Genomic DNA, 20,143 nt, shown 5'->3' on the forward strand with positions numbered 1-20,143 from the left:
CATGTCTGTGCCCCTCATTGGTTTCTCTAAAAATAACTTTGCTGAGGCTGGAGAAACAATTCGGTTTTGTTTTGCTAGAACTTAGGTCTCAGTACCCTTTCGCTGCTGACAAAGGTGAATATTGCAACAAGGTAAGATATGTTTGGGAGATTGAACCCACACAATTTTTTGACCACTGCTCCTTTTGCACAGAATTGAAGTCTCATGAGAGGAAGTATGACCTTACATTTTTCATTCATTACATTCAGTCATTTGTGTTAGATCTCCAAAGAATCCAGGGCCTAACTCCATGGATCTGAGAAACCTTTCCAAGGACAGTGGGACAGATCCTCAGCACCAGTCTTGTAACTTATATAGCTGCCACCATGCAGCAATAGACCAAACTTCTAGGAACTTAATGAAATGTTTGATGTGACATGACTCTGAGGCAAGTTCTGAAGGCCTTTTACCTCTTCAGGCCTAAATTTCTGTGCTGGTTCAGATACTTAGTTAAAGTGAACGTATAAACAAAACAGTTGCACAGTAGGCCTGTGTGACTAGGGAATTGGCCTATTGGATTTAGATTTGGCTGATTTGGAGGACAGTGATTCGATTCAGAGATCAGCTTTGGAAGATTCGGCATTGATTCGGAGAGATTCGGCGATTTGGCCATAGGCTATAATGGGGAATCACTGAAATACCTATAACTTTGTCATTTTTTGGCAGATTTGGATGAAAGCATCAGGGATGGTAGCTCCTTTTGAGGCCACAAAGCCTGCCAAGTTTCAAGGAGATAGATGCAGGGGTTTCTGGGAAACTTCACCTCAAGCCACTGAAGGCAAAACTCGTGTTGTGTGTGTGTTAAGGCAGATTTGGATGAAAACAGCCAGGATGGTAGCCCTTTCTGAGGCCATGAAGCCTGCCAGATTTCAAGGAGATAGGTGCAGGGGTTTCTGGGAAACTGCACCTCAAGTTGGTGACGAACAAAACTCATGTCGTGTGTGTGTGTGTGTGTGTGTGTGTGTGTGTTAAGGTGCAGCGGGATGAAAACAGCAGGGACGGTAGCCTGTAACAGGGGGCCTTCCCAGTGCTCAGGCAGAAACAGCTCACAAAAGGGAGAGAAAAGCCGCAGACACAGGCTTATATGCTGTTTCTATGACCCTCCCCCTGAGCACTGTGATTGGAAGGGGACTCAGGGAAAGATCACAGTCACTGGCCAGCTACAGATGTCAGTCTTTCCCCCCCAGCTCCCCTTCCCTCTTTTCAGTTTCTGTTTCCCTGAAAGTCTGCCTTCTGAACTGTCGAATCGCTGAACCTTTTTTGAATCTTTTCCGAATCGATTCAGAGGCTCTAAATTGATTCAGAGGGGTTTCTTTGGTCTCCCAATTTGATTTGGATTCAGAGATTCAGCCTCCAAATTGGGCTGAATCTTCTCTGAATCGAATTGGTGACCAAAGCTTCTCACACCCCTATAGCATGGTATAAACAGATACAGTGGATTGAGCACCTACGCTACAGGGCAACGCAGTGCTGTTCTGTAGGGACGGAACTGACTGTCTGGGTTCCTCAGCCCTATAACCGGAGGTGCTGTTTTTAGTCAGTTCTTCTATCAGATAAGCTGCATGCTGCTTGGCTATGATCATCTGGAGAGTGTCTTACTTCAGACTGCTCAGCACCTCCATTTCACTGTTGCTGCAGTGTTTCCTACAAAGCTTATGTCTGCCAGCCCCACAGCCTGCTCTGCACATGGCTTTCCCATTCCTGCAGCTGCTGCATAGTTCTGAGAAAAAGCTCACTTCATAGGTTAGATTTTTTGTCCCCACTCCTTCATTTTGTTGGCAGCAGTTCTCTATCTTTGTAAGGTCTCAGTTTAGCTCGGGCTGGCAGGAAGAAGGTGAAAATTAGAGGGTGTGCTGCTTAGCAGATACATCTCATTCCACAGGCGTGTCAGTGGAGCAATGCTCATTAATACTACATTCTTCCCTTATCTGAGGACTGGACTCATTTTTCCTTTAAGGCTTATGCTGCTATTGGCTGCCCTTGTCACTCTAATACTTCAGCCTTCTACTCTGAAAGAAGGCCCCAAGAGCATGTTTATTTTGGTTGAACATTTATTTCCAAGCAGATATCACCCAGTTCCCTGTGGAAGCACATTGCAGGGTGGCTGCTTGCTAGCTGTGCCATGGAAACCTTACACAATACCCAAATCCTACTAGTTTGGGGTGCCTCAATTTTGTGGGTCCTCAGAATAGGATTCCCTAAATGCCTTTAAAAAATCAGGGCTGTTGTGTCAAAACACTTCAACAGTCTTCTTGGTAACTGGGGAAATGAATCATGTACCACAGTTGTTTCTTATACCTTCTTTTACTTTCACCCATCTTTGGGTGAACTTTATTAAGACATGGACCCATGGTACTTGCTTTTATTTCTTCAATCTAAAGAAGTCTTTGAGGATGTTCACTAACAAAAAGTGACCCACATTTTTTCTTAGCTGCACTTCATCAGCCAGAAAGGGCATGGGTCCAAAACAAAGAATGTGGGATCATGTACTTCTAATATATCTAGTAGCACAGTCAAGGTCACTGGCCTCCCGTGAGCAGAGGAGATTTTGGTTTGTGTTTTCCAGCTTTTGGTCTAAAAAGATAGGAACAGACCATTCACCTAAATCTGCTTGATTTTCTTCCTGAGGTAACATAAAATTTAGTTATAATGGGAAAGACTTGTTTTATCCACTGAGTAAAGATGAAGATAGTAACAAAGAATGTAAATACTATGAAAACTAAGTGTTCCAGCACCACTTACTATCACAGGCAAGAAATACAGAGCTTATTGTTTAAATTCTCCTACACCATTCCTATCTACTCCCTCTTCATTATTCTCACAAAAAGACTATTCATTCACAACAACTTGGTATGATTATTATGGATCACTCTATGTCACTGTTCGCATGCTCCCTTCTGTGTTCTGTAAAATTACTTAGAAATGGCAGTTGTGGTAAACATAAGTTTTTGGCTCAATCTTTACACTTGTTCTAAAACCTGTTTGTACTGCTAGGATTTGCAAACCCTTGTAATAAAGATAATTTATGTTATCTGTATAGTGCTGCTCATGTGGAAAGACATCATTACTCTCTGTATGGGAAGACTGGAAATTGTAACAGAAGAAACAGGAATTATAATTACCGTGCTATTATATTCCCAATCAGACCACAAGATCCTGTTCAAGGGCCTGAACCTTCACTCCCTGTTCATGCAAACTTTCCATTTCTATTGGGGGTTTTGCCAGAGTAAGGAGTGCAGAATTGAGCACAAGAAGTTGTTGCCTATGTGTTTAACACTATGTAGAATGAAAAGTGTGTTTTTTGTGTAAAATGTGTATTTAACTTGGACACAGGCAAGCCAAAGTAATTGCATAAAGCCCTTTTTAATGAACCAGTATGTTCTTTCATTTTTGCAACTCTGATTATTCTTGAATTTCTTAAAGTTTTGAATGAGAAAAGCCACAAACCACTGATTTCATAAACAAATGTAATTTATGAACAATTTTTTCTCCAATTTCTTTATTTGGCAAACAATACACTGTAAAGAAGCAGAAGTCTTTTCTGACGCATTTGTAAGTAAATAGACTATAAAACATATCTTTAGACAGATATCAATGTGGGTGTATAAACAGTCTGCGAGAGGAGTTTTCCAAAAAAATCTCAAGCTGTCATGTAATATTAACAGGAATACAGTGTGCTCTTGGCAGTGTTACTCTGAGCAATGTTATGACCATGGATGGTAAAGCAGTGAATAAACTAGACTGAAGTTAGTCGTGTTCATGGAGCACTGCATTTGAAGGCTAGATGTATGCCAAGAATTTGTAGAATTGAGTGCTATTACGTAAGCCATGTAAGAGCTTATCACTCTTGCAGTTGTTAAAAAAACATAGTGAACATCATAACATTTCTAGAAACACAGGGCTGAAAGTAGAGGGCAGACAGAAGGGTAGCAAAGGCAACTTTCACCATTTTGTTACTTGCCAATTCTAAGGTGCATCAGGGGCCAATCTGGCACCTGAAATTACTCTGAGTAGCCTCAGAGTTAGTGCTGGTTGGGAATTTTTGGATGTCACATTTTTCCCCATCAGAATATGCCAGTTCATCAAAACTAAAATTTTTGGTGACAATATGTCAGGTTGGAGGAAAGGTCATCACGAAAGGTTTTTAGTACCAGAATGGAATTTTTAGTGCAAACAAGAAAGGGTAAGAAAGTCTGGAATAGTTAATAGGTTAGTACTTCCAGCAGTCAGTTAGGTGCAAGTCCTTCTGGCTGATTCACTAAGCTACAGTTATTTCATGGTGTATCTCTCTCTTTTGAGAGAGCTGTTGTGCTAATCCCCAACCAGAAACTGCACGGTGCTAATCGAGCCATCTGATTAGCACTGCAGAGTGACAATTCCAATTATCCTGATGCCATGCAGATGTGGCTACACTGCTTCTACCTGAGAGATCAGCATGCACAAAGCAGTGCAGCATATTCAAGGGCATTGTTCAGCCTGTGGCCTCTCATTGTTTTTTAGGCTGGTGATGGACAATGAGGTCCCTGCTGCATATTACATACATTACACAATCAACTGGTTAATCACACAATAAATTTAGACCAGCCACATGTGCAAAGTAATTATTACAAAATTAACAGGTTATTTGCACAATAAATTTAGACCAGTCACATATGCAAAGTAATTATCACATGATAAGAATGGCTATTAGCTATAAGAAGAGCCAACCAGCTGTAAAGTTAGTGCTTGAAAATATGTAACACTCTATAGTTGGTTTCTTATCCAGCTTTAATTTGAACATGTAGCAGGGCCCTGAGGCATGCTGTGCTCTAATCATGCTGTGTCATGCCTCATTACACCTGTAGTGATGTGAGTGGAGCTCATAACATAGGGCAAGTTAGCCTGGTGTATGACTAGCCTCATATTTTGGCATATGGAGGAAACCATCCTCAGCTGTCTCTGTAGGACAGCTTTAATTCCCCTGAGCATTGCTGGTGTCATTGGCACATGTAGGGGGTGCACGTGGGTGCGTGTGCGTATGCACGTGCACCTGCTGAGTGTGGCGGTGTACCCCCTGTGAAAAGGTGCCACCGACACTTGCCTCCACCACGCTCCAGCCACTGACAGCACCACCACTGCCTGCAGGAGCTCGCCATACCCCCCCAGCCCCTGGGGGCACGTGGTATTCATGGCTGGTGTATTGTGAAAGCCAGAATCTGGCTCATTCTTCTGTCTTCTTCCTACAAGTTATTTGTGTTTATAATTATTATTATTATTTCTAGTTATTTATAATTTATGACAAGCTTGTTTTTTGGTAAGTGAAGGCAATCACGGCCTGTACCTGCACAGTCTTTTTATTTGCTCTGACTAGAATGTGTTATTTCTGATATTTAATTTTAGTTCTGCTTAATCAGGGGTACTCAACATTTGGCTCATGGGCTAGAAGTGGTCTGTGGTGCTATGTCATTCAGCCCATGGGGCTCCCCACAGGTCCGTAAATTTGGCAGTGGCACCTCTGCTGCTAAATTTCCAGACCCATGGGGAGCCCTGATCCCTGAATCCTGGATTTAACACCTGATTCCAGCACACAGGGCTGTTCAGGGGCAGCTTAGGCTCCATGGCCCAATCCTGGAGTGCAGGGGATGGGAGGAGGTGACACTGGGCCCCTGGGACTCAATCTGGCCCACAGACATGCCCTGGGTCATTCATCTGGATTGTGGGCCCAAGAGGTTGAGCCCCACTGTGCTTAATGAAGTGCACATGCATATAACAAATCATAATGCTTGTATGTCTACTTCTTTTTCAGAAAATCAGTAGAGAGACCCAAATGGAAGTCCAGTTTGAATGTAATCCTAAAACACAACACTTGCTATTTTACTTGTCACAGTGTGGACAAGCACTAGCTTAGCTTTCTGCTGGCATTTACAGCTTGGTGGGGAAAAGGCTGCTAGAAGGAGGTTCACGGAGAAGAACACACTGGTGTCATAAGAAACCCTTAATTCATGGATTTTTTGACCCCACTGTAAGGATTCTGTTTTTTTAAAGAATAGTTTAGCCTTTACCTCACAGGAAAAACCATTACATTTTCAATACAGGTTGTGAGACAAAGTCTCTCTTATTCTGGATAAACTACTAAATGCAATGGAGTAACTCCAGTTCTACACCAGTATAGCTGAACTGGGAGCAAATCTGGACATATTGTATTCAGATGTATGATGGGATTGTTTCCAATTGTTGTCCTTTTTCATAGAAAGCCCTTAATTATGAAGTGGGAGATTAACTCCTATTTCTCATAGCTCGGGACCTTGCACAATAGCAATTTTAGGCTAACATGGGAAACAGAATGAAAGGAATGGCATAACTACAGGGAACAACAAAGAGTCCTACTTAACTACAAACTGTTCCACTGTTTCCCATACTTATCCATATCCATATTATATAGAAGCCTTCCACTGAAAGCATTCCAAGAATGTGCCATTAACTATTAAATCAATGAAGTCAAAGAGCATGAGAATATACTGTTAGATCCCAAAAGAATCAATTCAGATTTCACTGCAGAAAACCAGCAGGAAAGTGTGCTGTAAAGATTAAGCCTCCAATTCACAGTAAGCAGTGGGTAAAAATAGAATAAGTGTACTGTCCAGCAGTCAGACTTAAAATATTACCATGGCTAAGGAAATCTTCTAGGTCAAATTCAATATGAAATCACCCCTTTATGAGAACAGCAATGAAAACCTGGGACATAGCAAATATAAGAAATTAAGCCTGTACACCTCGCCTTTAGTACCTATACATAATAGTACCACATTTAATCCTAAGAATTTATTAAGAAGCATTAATATCTGGGAACATATTGATGTGATATATTTTGGAGAATTATTCAAAGAAAATATATTTAGATCTTTAAAAAAATACAATGGACTACCGGTGACATAAAAATGCCATTTTTCTAATACCTGTAACTGAGACATTTCCCAATGTACTCCCAAAGAAAGGTAAACCACAGTAGAATTTTGACAGACTTTGAGAAAATATTGGCCACACCTATGAAACACACAGGCCTATTACCTGTATTCTATAAAGCAATTTTAAATAGTTGTATAGAAGAAAGAACACTGTTTATTAGAAAGTGGGCTAATGACCTTAGATCACAAATTAGAGCTGAAGAATGGGAAAGTATCTGCAACAATGGTCCTCACACATCCAGCAGAACAATAATAAAAGAAAATTATTTTTAAATCCTATATTGAAGGTATCTTGCCCCACTTAAAATTAAATGAAATTATGGTATGGAATAGGCTGATGTTGGCAGGAGAGTGGTCAGTTGGGAGGATTCTACCATGTGGTGGAGTTGTTCCAGAATTAAAATGTTCTAGAAGCAGGTAGGAGACATGGTGGGGGAAATAATAGGATGCCAAGTGTCAGATAACCACCTAGTGTTCCTCTTGAACCTTCCTGAGCACTCTGCAACATACAAATGTCATAGGGAATCGAACACTCATATTCTAGTGGCTGAAAGAATTGCAATTGCAAAAGCCTGCAAGAAAAGGGACACACTTAAAATCACTGACTGGTTTTAAAAAGTTTAGGACATTTTATTAATGGAAAAGTTGTCCTATTAACTGAAGGTACTCCACCTCAGGGGAAAAAAGTAAATGCAAGGTACTCCACCTCGGGAAAAAAACCCTGCAGCATACTTATAGGCTCGGCAGTGCTACACTTGCTAGCACCACTGCTGAAAGAGACTTGGGGGTCATGACTGACCACAAGATGAACATGAGCCACCAATGTGATGTCGCAGCTGGTAAAGCAAACAAAACCCTGGCTTGCATTTATAGATGCTTCTCAAGTAAATCTCAGGATGTCATCCTCCTGCTGTACTCGGCCTTGGTGAGGCCGCAGCTGGAGTACTGCATCCAATTCTGGGATCCGCAATCCAAGAAGGATGTGGAGAAGCTGGAGAGAGTCCAGAGGAGAGCCACAGGCATGATCAGAGGGCAAGAGAGGCTGAGAGCCATGGGACTCTTCAGTCTGGAAAAGCGCAGGCTCAGCGGGGACTAAGGGGTGTTCATCAGGATCTGGGATAGAATCCCTCAAGATGTGCTGCAGGCACCTACTCTGGTCTTATTCAAGAAACACTTGGATGCTTATCTTGCTGGGGTCCTTTGACCCCAGCTGACTTCCTGCCCCTGGGGCAGGGGGCTGGAATTGATGATCTTTGAGGTCCCTTCCAGCCCTAACATCTATAAAATCTATGAAACTTAGTGCCCTACAGGGGACTTGGGACTAACACTTGGGAAGGAATTTGAGGTTTGAAAGTAGAGATAATTGGAAGATAGTGGCGTGTCTACATGAGATGCTTTACTGCGCAGTAGCGCACTTTACTGCACAGTAAGCATGCATGTCTACATGTGCACATGCTTACTAAGCAGTAAACTTTGCTACGCATGAGTAAATTTGTTACTTGCAAATGCAAGCAGTAAATTTACTTGCAGGTAGTTACTGTGCAGTAATGCATGCATAGATGCCAACTGGAGCAAATTTGCTCCAGGTCAGCCCTGCCAGTAGCTGGGAAGCCTCCAGGGCCCTGCGGCTGGGAGCCTCTCCTGCCCCAGGCCTCGGATATATCTGTCCCAGGGCCTTAACAGCTTGCAGGTATTTTGATTCCTGGGGCACAAGAACAGGGAGCCTGTTGTGACTGTTGGCCTCTGCTCCCCCGTCACAGGCAGCAGGCCAGCTGCACGAGCCTGCCTGCATCCTGGCACTGCTGCCTCACACCACAGTATCGTGCAGCTGTCAGGGCCATGATCTCCAGGCCTGCAGGATGTTGCAAACTCCTGCCAGGCCTGCCAGGACCTGGGCCCAGCTGCAGGCAGCTCCTGGCCACTGGGGACAGCTCTAGCTGCCCACAGCCAACCCCCACCAGCCTGGCTGGACCCTGCAGGTGCTGTGGGGCATCATCTTGCCACACAGCTGCTAGTCCCACACTGTGCTCCTGCACTGGGCACTGCAGAAAGCTGCCCAGGCCTGGTTGCACTGGGATAGGCATGTGAAGCCCTGATGGCATCATTGCCAATACTACACACCGCCTCCTGGGGCCCCAACAGGTCCACTGCCTCCCAGGGCCCCAACTGGTCTGCTGGAAGAAACTGGAGGCCTCATGGCATTGCGGGGTGAGGTGGAGGTGTAGTGGTCGTTTGTGCAGTGCAGGTGCTTCAGACAGGCTGTCAGGCCAGATGTGTGACCATTTGGCATGGCACTGCCACATAAAGGTCAAGGCCTTACGAGCACAGTGGGTTACCATCACCGACCACAACCATCGGTGAGGGAGTGCCTGCAAGTCCATGCCCTTTATGTGGCAGCTGACATACTTGTGCTCCAGGACCCAGGCCACATCCATGCTGCTTACTGCAGCATGGGCAACCTGCTCGAGCCTCCACTCTGGCCTGGCACCCACGGTGATGTGTCAGCAAGGGAGGGCCCCTCAGGCTGCCAGCAGCTCATCCCAGATATCACGCCCACCCTCCACCAGCAGCTCAGGGAGCCCGGGTCAGCACCTGCCCCAACAACTCCAAGACTTCAGCCCCAGCCATGAGGTGCAGGTGGCTGTGTCAACACTGGCTGTCAGCAGTGCTAGCTCCTCCCAAGGGGGGTACCTGCCTGGGCACCCACTGCACCCCTCCAACTGAGGAGGAAGTAGGGAGGCTGGGGACTGTTTGTTGTGAGGGAAATGAAGTGTTTTTCTGAAAACCGTCTGCAGTGAGCGTGGTGCTTGGGGTGGATGGTGGGGTGGGGGGTCTGTGGGCAGCTGTCCAGGTGGGCTACAGCAGGTAGTACTGAAGGAGGTGGTTAGCCAGTGCCTCTCACACTTGGTGCCCTGGCCCCTGCTGGCAGATGTGCAGGGCAGAGGTGGTGGGATGAGAGGACGAGGCTGCTGCTGTTCCTGCCACTGTAGCTAGTGTTCCTCCTGCCAGGCATCCTCCATCTACTCCGCCTTCTGTACCTAGGCCTTATAAAGCAGTGCCCCCCCAGGCCAAGCAGATGTTATGCAGCTTACAAGCTGCAATGGTGACCTGGGGGATGTTGGCCTTGGTGAACTTGAGGCGGGCAGTGAGGGTACGCCAGCATCACTTGAGGTGGCCGAAGGCAGACTTTACCAGGGCACGGGTCCAGCCCAGGTACCTGTTGAAGTGGGTCTGGTGGGGGGTCTAGCTGGCTGGTATAAGGCTGTATGAGCCAGAGGAGGAGTGAGTAGGTGGGGTTCCTGATGATGAGGGACTGGACCACCACGGTACCCAGCCAAAGAGATGGCCCACATAGCAGAGGCTGGTTGGTATGGCCATCTTCAGCAGGGTGATGGCCAGTCAGGTGTCCATGGGGAGGGGCTGCCACTCCAGGTGTGAGTGGAGCTGCTTCAGGAGGTCCAGGAAGGTGGCCTGGGTCATGTGGGACACCTCCAGCCACTGCTCATTCTCCAGGTGGCCAGGACCATATGCAGCCACCGGTCCTGGTTGGCCAGGCAGACCCAGAGATGGTGGGGCTGGAGGCCCAGGAACACATGGATGGTCCTGGCAGTGGCATCCAGGAAAATGTCGTTGGCATCCCTGCTAGGGTCTGGCCAGGAGGACTGGGTCCAGGCGACGACTGCATGGCAGTGGTGGCCCTGGGACAGCACAGTGCAGCTGAGCAGGTGGCCGCTGTGTGTGGGGGAGTCAGTAGGGCCCAGACAGCCATGGGCCAGCCACTGGTTGCTGCAACAGGTCAACAGGACCAGCGTAGTGGCCAGCAGGAGCCCGAGGTACTGACCATTGTTGCCAGGGGCAGGGAATGGAGTAGCCATGGCATGGCCAGGCAGTGGCAGCTGGAGCCTCAAGATCTCTCTGGTGGTGGCAGGGGCTCATTGCAGGGCCCCTGGAAGCAGGAGCAGTTTGCTGCCATTAGCAGCAAATCTGTTCCTGCTTCTCTGCATATGTAGACCCCTAACCAGGAGCATTTATTTGCGAGTAATTTACTTGTGAGTAAACTGTTCCCCATTTCAAATGCATGTGTAGACACACCCAGTGGGATTTGTATTATGCAGAGGTCTGTGGAAGGGGACGAAGTGAATTATTACATGGAAAGGAAGGAACACAAAACCTTACATCGACGGAGGCATTGGGGAGCTTGCAGGGACTAGAGGTGGAGGGGGAAGGAGCCCAAGACTTTTGTGGACATTGATTTGGGTTGCGGTAGGGCTGTTGGTGGGAAACTAGTATCTGTCATGTATATTTTGGGGGATTGGATGTGTTTTTGAATGTTATAAATTGTTGGATTCATTAATAAATAAAGAAAAAAACAGATGATGAAGGCATATATTTTGTCTGGGGGGTATAGATGTATGTCTTTTGTTTTGTTTTCTTTTTTTGGTAAAGCCTAAGAGTACACTCAAATAGTACACTCAAATAGTAGTATTTGTGAATCTGACCAGCAGTCCGGAGAAGTAAACATTGCTGGACACTTGAATGTAACACATTCTACGCAAACAAGCTGCATTTTCTCTTATTCCTCTCCTGGAGGTTTAATTGCACTATGACTTTCATGTGAATTGTTTTGAAAACAGGACATCCAAGTACAAATAACTGAAATTTATTAAAATGTAGGAGAGAAGAGGGAATTTTGCTGAGGTATCACACACACAGCTTTTTTCACTGTCTACCATATTTAACGTTATGAGACCAGCTTCTGAGATAAATATGAATCTTCTATAAACACATTCTTTCCAAGGATATTCATCTGGCTCCTTGCGTCTAAAATATGTGGTAATGGTATGAAATGTTGCAGAGCTCTCAGCACTTCATTCTCCCTCATTCAGCAAGTAAAAATAAATCTTTGCTTTTTATGCTGGTAGATAATACACAGAGTCAGGACCTGCAAAATCCTTCCCTTTTCTAGTAGTGTCTAGAGCACTTAAGACTTCTTTGCTAGCTATGGATGCGAAGAAATGTTAAACAAAGCTGCTACTGCATAATCACTTTCTCCCAAATAAACTCTTTCAATAGGTTTTATACTGAGTTGCGTTTAGAGATTAATGTGGCATCACAGTGTGCTGTTTGCATAGTTGTAGGCTGTGTCAATGCACATGGAGTCAGATTTTTTCACAATTAAGTTCTGAATTCTACCTCTGGACACAAACAAGGGGGTGGGGAGCTCCTAAAGACTTCTGGAGTCCTTCAATGGAAAAAGCCCCCAGGTATCCAAGGGCAGAACTGGCTCAGCACGTCTAGTGTTGGCAAGAGGCTTAAGGGAGCAGCTGGTACAAAGGAGTTGTCAAAAGACAACAAACAGCAGCACTGAGCGGAAGAATGGTTGTAGTTAATTCACTGGAGATCTCAGCTGTTCAATTCCCAGTTCTATCACAAACCTCCTGTGTAAATTTAGGCAAAGCCTTTAGTCTCTTGATGCCTCAGCTCCCTATCTGTAAAACAGGAATAATCAATCATACATCTTCTCTGCCACCATTACTATGATTTTGTAGGCATCAGTGTGGTCCCACTCTCAGCTGGGGCCTCTGGACACAATTACAGTGCCAAACAATAATGATGATAACAATATAGTTACATCAAATAGCTTCAGAGGTCTTTATTAAAGGAAGCCCTTGTCTGTCTTATTATTTTTTGTATGACTGCTAAAATTACATGAAAGAAAATGTTTCATTTAAACCCCCCCCTATTAATCTTTCTAATAATAAAATGCAAACTCACCTTCAACCCTGTCCTCACTAAAAATCAAGTCACCATGAGATGACATGTTTTGTGTAAGCACCAGCCATGAGAGGGAGAGAAGCGGCTGTGCCTGTCTAGCATACAGGTTTTTATTTGTGTGAAGGAGGGGAGTCGGAATTCTTTTGTAGTTCCTCGCTGTGTGCCTGCTGAGCTTCATTCTCTTGAGGTGTGTCTCATGGGGAGAAATGTGATCTGGAAAGTTTTCTTTATTTAGAAACAAGAGAGAAGAGCAAAACTGGCTGCCCTGAACAGCTTTTCTTCTTGCAATAATGGCCTTAACAGCATTATTACCATTATTATTTGGTATTACAATTGTGTCCAGAGACCCTAGCTGAGACTGAAACCACATTGCTGCATGCAAAATAATAATAAGTATGAAAGAGAGGATGTATAGTTATCCCTGTTTTACAGATAAAGAACTGGGGCCTCAAGAGACTGAAAGCTTTGTGCAAATTTACACAGGAAACTTGTGATAGAATTGGGAACTGAACTACTGAGGTACCCAGGGACTTAACTACAAGACCATTCTTCCACTCAATCTCTCTGTTGTTTTTTTTTCTGAATAATTCAGGGCGATATTTATCATCAATCAAGAGTTGCCCTATCTAGGCATACTCCAATGGCATTTGTAAGTGATCACCTCAATAGTATGGAGAAAAGAAACCTTGTGATTGAAAATATGAATCTGAGCACTCATGCTAAAATGTCTCTCTTTGGTACAGTTTTGTGCACTGTGTAGTATTTCTGCCATGGGAAATGCAAACGTTCTTTTCCTTTTTTTTATGAGCCAATATATTTCAATCTGTGCCAAAAGGAAATACGTGTGGACACTATTGTGCAGCTGGCTAGGAATTTCCCTAAAATGCCATGTTTATTCTTGTGTACTAGCTTTCTTTCTAGCCATTTTGATTCCTTAACCAACTACTTATATCTTTTTTTTTCAGTTTAAAAAAAATATATTTTAGATATGTAAGAGAAAAGAGTTGTGGATTCAAATTATGTTAATCTGCTTGCTCAGATTAAAGTATTCTCTATTATATTTCTACACCACATTTTCAGCACACTAGATGGGACTCATGATATATTCCTTAGAGTGTTTTACATTGGAATAAAACATTTTGGTGTGATATTGTCTGGAGTTATGGCAAAGGAGAAAGAATCGTGAATAGTTGTTATCTGGAGTTGTTACTAGGGTCTAACCCATTCCATTTAGGTTAGCGGAAAGACTTCAGAATTCCAATATACGTTGCATCAGGCCCTAGTAAAGGGTATACTGTTTCTCAGGTATTCAGTCACCTTCCATTACAAAATAAAATTTCTTAACTAGCTGCTTTGCTGTAACCCAGGGAGAGAACGTGTTAGCTTGCACCTTAAAGAGCTTTTCACTTAGAAGGCTTTCCTGTCATATTAAACTAACTGGAGTGAGCTAACATGATTTAAAAAATGCATCCTTTTTGCCCATCAGGACTATACAGACGGACAGCAATAAAACTAAAATACAATTCAACAGGAGCAGCATGTTAGAAACAGGACTTCTGATAGGAATTTTGCCGTGCAGCATTTTCCTACATTAAAAAAGTGTAATCATCTTGTGGAATTTCCTGTTTACTCTGAACTTCCTAATTTATAGATCACATCCCACCACGCCAATGTCAATAGTTTATGTCATTCCCATTAATCAAATTCCGTCATTGTGCTTCCTTTAGAATTCTCTGGGGTATTCTTCTCTTAATTGTGAATAAACTCAAATCCTTTAGAGTTGTTTCTTAGTAAATGTCTGTAGAATCTCCAATTATTTATTTGTACATTTGACCCTTTCCCTGACAGCTGCTCTGAGGAAAAATGTGACCAGAACTGAATTCAGATTTTTGTGATAAAAAATACTATTACTATTACTGCCATTGTATTCTCTCACTTCATTAGTGCCTCCAATATACACTGATTGAACTTTATCTATACCAGGAATCAAATATAATATTAAAGTGTGACATTTCACATCAAATCACAAGGGGAAAAAAAACCAGAAAGCTAGACAGAGGTATCAAAATCATTTTAACATCTTTCCAGCTGGTGCTGTAGTATCTGTATCTAAAACTATGCATCTGATCTTCTTGTGAAATACTACCATTTGAATACTAATGATGCTTTAGTAGTAAACCTCTCCCATTCAGTTCTCTAGCATACTCTACATCTCTCTCTCTGTCAATGTTATGTATGATCCTTAAATACCACAGATAGTAATGGGAGCGCAGAGCTGGATTACTCCCTAGTGCAATGAAAACTCGGGAGAAGACTCAGCAGAGAGGACGTTTAAGTGAGCACTGCCTTGTGGTGTTTCTCCCCAAATTGTCCATTAAGATGATAGGATTGACTGCCTTTCTCTGAAATAAGATGTGGGTCTTCCATCCAACAAAGAAAAACCCATTTGTAATCCCCAAACCACCTAGCACAAGGAGTCTTCCCTAGGTCTTGGGAAAATGGAGGGATGGTGCCAGAGAGTTGATCCTATACCTCTCCTATTTCTGAAACAGAGTACACTCAATACATAACTCTGTGTAAATAGTAAGTATTCCAAAATCCACAAGTAATTAGAAAGGACTTAAGAAAATTCTGATTGATTTTATTTACTAACAAAGATTTATCCTGCTGACTTCCTTGCATATTTTAAGTGGTTAGTTGAAAATCTTCCAAAGCTTGCTTTGGGAACAAGTTGTATTTTACATCAGCAACAACTCATTTTATTGAAAGTACACAAAAAACAGAACACAAGTGACAGAGATTAAAGTGTCTCATTATGGATCCAAAAGGGTCAGTTCTAGACCTGCACCAGAAAATGATCCCAGTTATAAATGTGATCATTTGGGCTGGATAGTCAAACACACTGGCAACATTACTCCATTACATGCCATTGGCTACAGAATCTGGTGTGCTTTAACTGGACCAACAAGATGGGCCATTGAGGCTCTGGTAGACCATTGACCATTTTTGTTGTAAAAAGAAAAGGTCTCCTTTTGTTCTGTTCTCCTGAAAACCCCATAAAAGTGGCCAAATAATCATCTTCTTTTGACACTGGTTTATGCACTTCCTTCTCTGAATTAATGTGGCGGGAATAACCTCCTCTAATATTGATATTGTCAAAGGCAGGATCTGAGCAGTTGGGGCAGAAGAGAATGAGAAAAGTTACTGAACTTTGTGTTATATAAATACTGAGCATGTTTGCATATAGTTGGCACACCTATCGGTTTGAACAGGCCAGGTGACAAGATGTATTATACTGAGAGCAATTTTAACTTTAAAAGGTCTAGAAATGGGGTAATCACTACCTTCCAGCAACTTTATTTAGACTCTAAGGTGTGGGGGAAATGCACTTCAACCTTTGTTGTAAGAAAGAGCATTCTCTAGCAGTGTATTTATCATGGGGGAAGGACTTGTTTAGTCTCTTCCCGTTTACCACAACTGAGCTGTGTTCCTTTCTGACTTCTTCTTCCCAGTGCTGTCTCATGCCTGTTATCCTACATCAGTCCTTCCTTCTCACATGCTGTTGCTTCCATGTAAAATCCTTCCTTTTGTGATCTTTTTTCTACCCACAAACCTTAATTAAACCTTTTCTCAAACCAGCCAGTTGGCAAGAAGATCCTACTCATCAGGTGCATATTCCTTTGGGAACAAGGACTAGGCAGAAATGGAAAAACAGAGAGAGAAGCAGAAATGGGAGGAAAAGAGAAAGAAACCAGTAGTGAAAGTCCTAGGGTAGGGAAATGCTATTCAGGGTAGGGAAATTTATTCTGGAAAGATCCCCAGAGAAGCAACACTTGTGAATGAAACAATTCCGTATCCTGCAGCAGGACCACAGGGATGAACTGTAGGAGTTTAGTTAAGGCTTGCAGTGAATAACCTTCCACCCCCACCCCCACAATATCCAAGCCCTGGCCCTCCCATAATTAATGTTCTGGACTTGAAAAGAAAAAAAAAATCATGCTCAGGTTTTTTGGAAGGAGGGAGTTGGGGGGAAGGGTGGAGGGCATGCATGTGAAGATGTTGTTTTAAAGTACTTTGACGTCTGTCAACAAAAGGCAGCATTATCAGTGCAAATTATTAATATGAGAGTTGGAAGCCTTGACTAGATGGAGGAACTTGCAGAAGGAGGTGATGTGGTGTGTAGTTAATGTTTTGAAGACACCATGTGATTCCTTTGTTGAAGGTAATGCTTGCTGCTAACAATATAACTAGTGTTTTGTGGGAGTAAGCTGGCGGGGACAAGGAATTTATTTTTCTTTGATTTGCTAACATGGATTGTAGGTCAGTAAAAATGAATGAGCTCACCTCCCAGTAGAGATAAAATTCTGTCCATCTAACTGGTGAGAGCAAAAGCAGTGTCCATCATATTTAAACTACTCAAACAATAAGACAACTTACTGAAACAAATAACTGTGATGAGCAAGAGAAATCTACCCCAGAAGTTTTCAAACTTATGATTTGGCTACTTATTGGAGTAATTCTATTGTAAATGTATATTTCTTCAGTCTGTGATAAATTTAGGTATTACTGTGATTGATTTTCTCTAGTTACAGACATTCGTTTTATTTGTGCTTTGTTTTGACTAGCTTGGTAATAGACTTTTCTTACTCTTTGCAATAGTGTGGAATCATGGGATTGTACAGTACATGGATGGGAGCCTCTGACAGCCTTCCAGGTGCCATGCAGGGCTATGTAATTACATACCAATATCCGCATTCTCAAATAGTGATATTAATAGAAGGGGTTGCAAACAGAGTTTGCAAGGATGTTGAGTGAATCCTATTTTTCATGTCACTAAACTTTTAGTTAAACTAGAAGTTGGGGGTCATGTGGCTTCCTTGAAACACTCAGAGCCTCAATAATTCTGTTGAAAATTGACTAGAGACAGAAAAAAACTCCTAGTTTAGTAAAAGAGAAGGGAACCGTCACCACTTTTAGAATTCCTGCTTGCTTGTTGCATTCTAGTTGACAAGGTTCAGCCATCAGAACTCAAGTTCTATGACAAATCTGTGAGTGTGGTCTATGCTCAGTGCTCTTCTACTGTGGCAGAGCTCCCCATTTTTGACAGTAGAGTTGTCACCTTTCTTGAATGAAAGCAGAGCAAGGGGGTTGGACTCGATGATTTTTTGAGGTCCCTTCCAGACCTTAATTTCTAGGATTCTATGATTCTATGAAAGCAAGCTTCCATCACCCCCTAGTGGCTGGCAAAAGGCCAGTGTAGATCCTGTGCTGTCTTCTGGCTCCAGCTGTCCATAGAACAAGAGAGGTCTTCCCAGAGTATGCTCTGTGTCTTGCCAGCACAAACACTGCAGTGAAGCCAGGTGGAGCTGCCAGAAGTACATGGACATGTATGTGCTCTGGAGGCTTCCAGTTTGTAACCAGAAACACGTAAGTGTTGACAAGACAACAGTCTTATGAACTCAGACCTCAGTAAATACCTGTCTGATTGAGAGCTCTAGTCTCCCTGCCACAAATACATGTGGCTCCAGGAGTTTCATGGTACTAGTATTGCATCAAATATTCAGCTCTGTATAGGCTACCCTAGAATGAAAGAGAATATGAATAATGAGAGGACAGCAAAAGATCACTGAACCACAGACAGAACCTAGAGATGGAAATATCTCTTTGGCCACATAGTCACTCTTCTTGCTTGTGCCCAATTGTTGGGGTTCTATATATTTTTAGATTTTCTAATTGACTGTTATTGCAGCAGGACATTAGTGAAGAAAAATGGTGCCACAAAGTCATTGTTTTTTATCTGTGTTATAGAAGAACCAACAGGTTCCTAATTAGACAGGGCCTCCCTGTGGTCAGTTCTGCACGTATCTGATGAATTACAGTCCGTGCCAAGATAAGCTTTTACTTTAAACAGATGAGAGAGATGAAGATGAGAGAAAGAAAGTATTAATATTCCCCATATTTTGGATGAAGAACTGGGGTCTAGGTCAATTCAGGGCTAGGTTTCCAAAATGTTCTATGCCCCATATTTTTTAAAGTACGCAACTCCCATTTAGTCACCTAATTGAAGTATCCATATTTTTAAAAAATCAGCACACACTAACACCCACCAGCAGCGTGAGAAACGTTTCAACTTCATTTAGGTGGGTGCTGAGCTCTTGAAAGACACGACCCATTATAACTTTGCCTCCAATGTACAAGGAAGTTTTGGAAAATCCAGAAACCGAACCCAGATTTCCTAAGTTTCAGTTTCGTGCCTTTACCCTTTTCTAATCAGAGCATATTAGATTGAGTCAACATTTACTGTGACAGGTTAGCAGAGTTGTCACTGCATGGTCTTGCATCCTGGGTGGCAGTGGAATAATAGCTGCAGCAGACTACCAGTGGCAGTGACAGCAGCTGGGTCAGCAGCACAGGACTACTCTTTCTGTGCCCCTTCCCCTAATTTGGTGCCTAGGGCTGGTGCTCAGTCACCCTCCCATAATTATACTACTGTTTGTTAATGGTTTGCTCATGTCCATCCAAGATATGACTTACTGGTGCTGTGGATCTCTAGCTACATACTCATTGTATAAATATGTGTCTCTCATGGCCCACATTCCCTGATATCTAAGCACCAGAATGATTCACCAGCTCTACAGGCACTTTGTTTTACTTCTAGTTACTATTCCCATTTTGCATAAAGATACGACAGCAAGTAAAAGCACTTTGAAAATAATATAGAATAATGTAGAAATGAGTTTCCTCCCTAAAGAGTGACTTAATGTGCTGTGGAAAGCAATGATTCTGAATTCTCTTTTCTTATACTACTGACCTCAGAGGATAACACAGCTTGATGATAAGGTAATCTGTCTCATTCAAAATAAAGTCTTTTGCTAGGAACAAATATGATATGAACTGCATGAGTAAATAATGAGAAAATGACACAGCGGAGATTATAGGCCAGACCCTCAGCCAGTATAAACTGCCATAGCTCCATTATCTCTTTGAAGTCAATGGATCTACAGCAACTGCCATATAGGCAGATCTCAGTCCTCCTCCTTCCTGACTTTGCTACTGAGTAGGAATGGCTTTTGAGGAAGGGAGGGGGTGGAGTGGGAAATGGTAGTGGGATGTCTGAATGGAACTGGCCGTGAAGAGGAATGGTAAAGCTGCAGGGAGAGATCAGAAAAAAACAAGATCCTTTTCCCAGCCACAACCAAGCATCATTGGACATGAGTGTGAGGGAAATGAGCTGGCCACAGCAGAATTGTATGACTAGCATAACTATTAGACTTCCAAAATGTATTTGACTTTTTTTCAAGCCAGAAGTGCAGCTGATATGTTTATTTTTAGGTAAATTTCAATACTGCTCTAGCGGGAACTTTGGTTCTATCCAGGTCATTTGG

At 43.0% G+C, this 20,143-nt stretch overlaps 1 protein-coding gene across 3 annotated transcripts in view; it reads right to left on the minus strand.

Annotated features, from left to right (window-relative positions):
• Positions 1–20,143, minus strand: part of COL4A2 (collagen type IV alpha 2 chain) — a 233,660-nt gene that overhangs the window by 118,388 nt on the left and 95,129 nt on the right. The gene's annotated exons all lie outside the window — the stretch shown is intronic.

Source organism: Alligator mississippiensis, chromosome 1 (genome assembly GCF_030867095.1).
Source record: "Alligator mississippiensis isolate rAllMis1 chromosome 1, rAllMis1, whole genome shotgun sequence".
Lineage (NCBI taxonomy): Eukaryota > Metazoa > Chordata > Crocodylia > Alligatoridae > Alligator > Alligator mississippiensis.